Source organism: Neltuma alba, unplaced genomic scaffold, assembly GCF_004799145.2.
Source record: "Neltuma alba isolate B1F8T4 unplaced genomic scaffold, ASM479914v2 tig00006599_pilon, whole genome shotgun sequence".
Taxonomy (NCBI): Eukaryota; Viridiplantae; Streptophyta; class Magnoliopsida; order Fabales; family Fabaceae; genus Neltuma; species Neltuma alba.
The window spans coordinates 17,300-23,206 of NW_021634508.1; the positions used below are offsets into that span (position 1 = coordinate 17,300).

Below are 5,907 nucleotides of genomic sequence, written 5' to 3' on the forward strand. Positions count from 1 at the left end.
AAACACAAGATGCTCCACTGACAGCAAAAATGAAAAAGAAGAATGTCTGCGCCTAGAGTTTAGACATGCGGATGTGCTTACCTCGCTTTATTTCTCAAAGAAAATAATTTAAGGAAGAATTTCAATGAGCCCCCACAGTAGAAAGTTATTTTCCAACAACCTCCACTAAATTATGAAATTTCATTGCACCCTTTAGACTAAAATGAAATTAAATTTTATGGGTGAAAACCCTTGCAGTGATGGAAACAAAAAAAGCAAATTCACAGGCAGAATAAAAGAATTCACAAGAGGAATAAGCCTATTTATAACTGAAGTAAGGCTATTTACAAGTGAAGCAAGCATTCGCAATAAGTTAGGGAGTTGGAATTTGACAGTGGAATACAGAAATTTGCAATCAAGATAAGCTAATTCACAAGAGGAATAAAATCCTTTACAATTAGAGTAAGGCCATTTATGGGTGGAGCTAGCATTTCTAATAATTCTGGGAGTTATGATTCAGAAGTCGAATACGTAAATTTACACCCAAGATAAAGTAATTCATAAGAGAAATAAGGCTAGTTACAACTGGAATAAGGTCATTTACAAATTGAACTAGGAAATTAAGATTCACAAGTAAAATAAGAAAATTTACAGTTGAAATTAAGTGATTCATAAGAGGAACAAGTCCTTTTACAATCAGAGGAAGGGCAGTAATGCCTTTGCACCCATAAAGTTTAGTTTCATTTTCATTCTTGGGATGTAATGAAATTTCAGAATTTTGTTGGATGTTGGAAAATAAATTTCTTTTGTGGAGGATGACTAAAATTTTCCCATAATTTTAACTTTTTTAATCATCACAATGCATCTTTTTCACTATCCGATAGTACCTAAAAGTAAGCGACCTCGACTCCGATGACGTAAGGGCAAGGAAAACATCCCTAGATACCACTGCATTTTAGACTTCTAAAGGACTTGGTTAAATACAACAAATTATCAGATAGTCTGCCATAACCAAGTTCTTGAAAAAGTTCAGGAAAAAAAAAAACCCGAAAGAGTTTCCCTTCTTGCTGCCTTTTTTTTTTTTTTTTTGGCCAACGCCAGTTCATTCCATAATAGATCAACAATGCAAAGTATTGTGAGATCACCATAAAGCAAGACAAATATCAACGTACATCAGTTTGGGCTTTACATAAATCAGATTCTATAAGTTAATGCAAAAGAGGCGGCGGTCTTATCACCCAATCAGTCAGGCAAGACCCAGTCAAAAAAGCTCTAGCTACCCAATCAGCAACAGAGTGTGCCTCTCTCGGGATCCAGCTACACGAGTGGCTCCTTAGACAGTTCCTTGAGAATTGTAGATTTTCAAGGATAACATAATTTCTCCAACCTCGACCAGGGGCATTGTTGTTCAAGCATATCCTTGTTACCACAATGGTAACTTCACCAGTTAAATGCTACAGCATATCAGATGAATACATCTATGACAAGACCTGTATAATACGCTCCAGATCTGCTACTTTCCTGCAAGAAAAAACTACACCTGTATTGTAGAAGGATTTGACAAACACACCATTATGAATCACCAGGACATGAGAATGGCTTCATTGGCATGCTGACGTTTGCAAAAAAAAAAAAGCCCAAGTTTCCGGACAATGAGCCAGTTATGGGATATCACCTGGTCTTGTAATAAGAACCACTTTTTCCCTGCAGAAGTACTAATTGCTTCATCTCGAAAGGTCTTCTATGTTAAACTTCTCATCCCATAATTTTAACTGAATCCTTAGAAATTACGCTTATCTCAAGTGTCTTTAAAAAATAAAGTTGATCAAGTTAATCTCCAAAAATTTTGTTTTATATAAAATGGATTGTGCGGGGAAGTAACTATAGGTCCACAATACGCAAGCAATGACGATGGATGGCAGAGTAAGGCAACAAGGAAGCCTAATACTACTACAGGGAACAGCGCCAGCAACACAACCAGAAGTCTAAAGGAAAGTGAAAGTAGAGGTTGCGGTGATAGAAGATGATCTGATTCTACTTGATTTTTGGTCAAGCCCATTCGGAATACGAGTCAGAACTCAGAAGTGCCGTAGCCGAGAAGGGAATCCAGTACAAAGCGAGGGAAGCAGATTTATCTGGCAAGAGCTCTCTTCTGATGCAGATGAACCCTCTTCATAAGAAAGTCCCCGTCTTAATTCATAACGGAACACCCATCTCCGAATCGCCCACAATAGTTGAGTACATTGACGAAGCTTGGAGCCAAAAATCTCCATTGTTTCCCTCTCATCCCTATGAGCGAGCTCACGCCAGGTTTTGGGCAGATTACATCTAAAAGAATTTCAGTTTGGGCTGGTAGATGTGGCTCTAATTCCATTCTACGTCCACTTCTACACTTCGGAGACGTGGGAATTTCAGCATCTCGGAAGAATTTCCCAAGCAGGTGAACTAGGGCAAAACGTGTATGCACAAAGAGACTGTGTCCCAGTATATTCCTGACCAAAACAAAGTCTTTCGGTTCCTTTCGGAGATCAGACGCAAGGCCTTGCTTACCTAGCAGTGATAAAATAATTATCGATCTTCTGTGTGGCTGTGAGGCCATAATATGAGTGACGAGTTAATAAAATTTTGTTGTTAGTGATGACTGAGTCAGTTTAGGACCCTAGTCTCCAGGGTCATTTGTCTTTGTATTGAGTAGGGGCATTGGATCCTCTCCTCATGTTTTGCCTTTTATGACCTGTCATCTTCAATGAACAATTCATATCTTCCTTTTATCATTCATGCGTTGTTAGGTTACAGTAAATTTTATAGTTTACCATACTTTTTGAGTATGTCCATTTACTTCTTTTTAAGCTGCGTAAAATATATCGTTTTCTTATAATCATTGCAAACTATAGGAACTTATAATAATTTTATAGTTTTCACAGAAACGTCTTCCAGCTTATTAGGAGTTTACTGGTGATTTAACAAGAAGCATTTGGGAGAACCAAAGTGGTTGTCTTCCTCACAACTTGTCCAACATCATCATCATAATATCATTATTATTCAAGATGAAACCTCGTAATAATTTGTCAAATGGCCATTGATTCGAAACAAGGTTACAAGCGTACGAGGAATTAAAGCAGAGTAAGTAGCGTGTGTGTAAGCTTTGTGAGAAGACAACAGCATAAAAGTGGAGACGATCGACATGGGTCATGAGCCACTTGTCGAAAACCAATGAAAGATGGAAGGAGGCATCAGCCATGGTGGGTGATAAGGTGAGGCGGGGCTAAAACAGTTACATCTATGTCTTACCCATTACCGGTAGATCTTATCAAAGGGCACAGTACGTCAATATCTATGAGTGCTTTGTTCAGCAGATTCATGACTTTGGTGACAAGAATTAATGCTTCAATTGCACCCCTTTTCCGGTCTTAACTGCTATTGCACTTCCCAAAGCAAGTGGTCTCTATTAGTTACGCCCCCCTAATCTAAAACAATTAAAGCCAGATCGAGACGTTGCATTTGGACCCCACTATTCGAAACATCAGCCTTTGTGTGGCATTTTAAACCATCAGGGTTTTTTGATATACTCGTCTGATTCCATTTATAAGGCTTCTGATTCTATTTATAAGATACTTTCAACATATTTCATATAGACTAAGAAAAACTTTAAACTTTATTAATCTCATCTAAAATTTAATGACTTTTCAACTTTATTTCTATTTAATATACATTATACCTCATATTAGTAAAGTCAACATAATATGAGGGGTAAAATTGTATATTCATACAAAAAATTTCCCTAAATGTCCTATAAATAGGACTAAAAAATACATTCTTTTTTTACCCTATAAATAAGACCAGAGGAGTATAGCCCTTCTATCTCAAAATATATGACTGAAGGGTTAGTTAAAATTGATTAAAAATAATAAATATTAAAAAATAACTTATTTTCTTGTAAAACACTTTTACTTATAGAGAGGGTTAGTAGAAAAGAGAATGAGTGTAAAAAGATATACATAAGAAAGAACGGGTAAAAAAAAAAAAAGAAATGAGAAAGACCTCCAACTAATTAGGAATAAAAAAAATTATATTAAATGGTTAAACAAATTCAATTGCAGCTTTTAAAAGGACCAAGTCACTTTAAAAATTTGATACTTATATTTTGTTTGTGAGGCAGTGGCAACACAAACACACATACATGCATCGATCACCTTCTGTTCCGATATTGAAAGCAACCCTCAAAACTAGTCGTTTCAAACTAATTCGTATTGTCAAATTATAGGGTTAATTTTAGTTCTTTTATAAAAAGACAAAATGATCGATCTTAGAAAAATAAATAAAGGTAAGTTAAATAATAATGTGCAGCATTAACAAAGGAGAGGTAGGACATGAAGGGCACAAGCTAAAGAAGAAGTGATTAGTTCTTCTTGGAACAGAAAAAATTAATTTAAAGACTGATAAAAATTAAACATTATACATAGAGCCTTCTAGGCATATACTTTATGTTTTCTATTTTTATATATACTTTGGGCATCTATTTTTCTTCACAACTTATTGTCTTCAGGAATTAGAATTAGCTTTAATATTTTCATAATATCACATGGTCTTTTTTATTCCACAATCATTTTTTCTTAACATTTGCTTTTCAATGAATTGATACATATTTGTCTATATGACTTCTGGTCATATTATAACAGTTGTTCATAATTTTATCATATTGATCATAGGCTATTACTAATTCTGCTGTTATGATTCAATAGTCAAGCCCCAAGATTATTGTCCTTTTAGTTATCAGTTCCACTGATACAATGTGATCATACTCTTTATCACTCTTATAGATATATTCTTTGCTTTCAATAACACACCATCAATTTTCTCAAATATTAGTCTTCTGGATTATAACAAAATTTTCAGAACTACGAAGTTCTTTTGTATCGTTTCATTTTTAACCATCAATCTTCAGGACTTTGATATAGATTATCAAATTGTGACAATCTTGTCATACCATCCATTACTACCACAAGATGGTCTTTTGTCAAATAATCATCAAAACGTGATGTGGCTTCTGGCTATCTAATCACCAAATCAAGAGTACAATGACTATTAGCCATTCATTTATATATTTAACATTTTACTTTCTAAGACAACAATTAACCAATATCAGAGATGATAATCATATATAGTAATTTTATAGATGAACATACACTTCATAGCAAATCAAGAAATATAAGGACAGTAGAATCATGAAAATATAAGAAAAGTAAGAAATAAAAATAAAAATTTTCATATCTCAATATGATGAATAAAATATTCAATTGCCAATGAATCAATATGGTTAATATGCAAAACCATCATTTGCTCTAAATAAATTGGAGAAATCTTACCAAACTGTTCGGATCAAACTATCTTCATTCAACGAACAAAACATCAATGTGTATCAACTAGAAACCATGAACTCAGATAGTAGAGTCTCGTGCTAATAACGTGTTATGAAATTAACCAATAATGAAAGCTGATTGGAGAAGAGAAGTAGACAAGAAAATGAGATAATAATATTGTATTCCTTCACTTGCTTCACTTGCATTACAATACAATGACATGCATTATTTATAGGCATAGTCTTACACATAAGTTACATTTGTACTTAAATGATAGATAGTGGACAATAAACCACATGAATATGAGTGGGGGGAGTTACAAGATTAAAGGCATAGTGAAAAGGTAATGGAGTAGTGGAAGATTAATGCCTAGTGAAAATAGTGGGAATTGATGATGAAGTTGAGAGGAAGAAGAAGAGATGGACATCCACATGTTATAATATTCATAACACAAACAACTTGTTCCTATAATATAGAACAATAATCTTAACCTTGACATATCAATAAATGTAGTGTGGTTTTTTAGTCTGACCAGAACAAATGCAATTAATTAAGTTAAGAACTAAAT

General features: G+C 34.2%; 1 pseudogene; it reads left to right on the forward strand.

The window, feature by feature from the left end:
* Positions 1-1,968: 1,968 nt before the first annotated feature.
* Positions 1,969-2,583, forward strand: LOC114750645 (probable glutathione S-transferase parC; annotated as a pseudogene).
* The last annotated feature ends 3,324 nt before the right edge of the window (positions 2,584-5,907 follow it).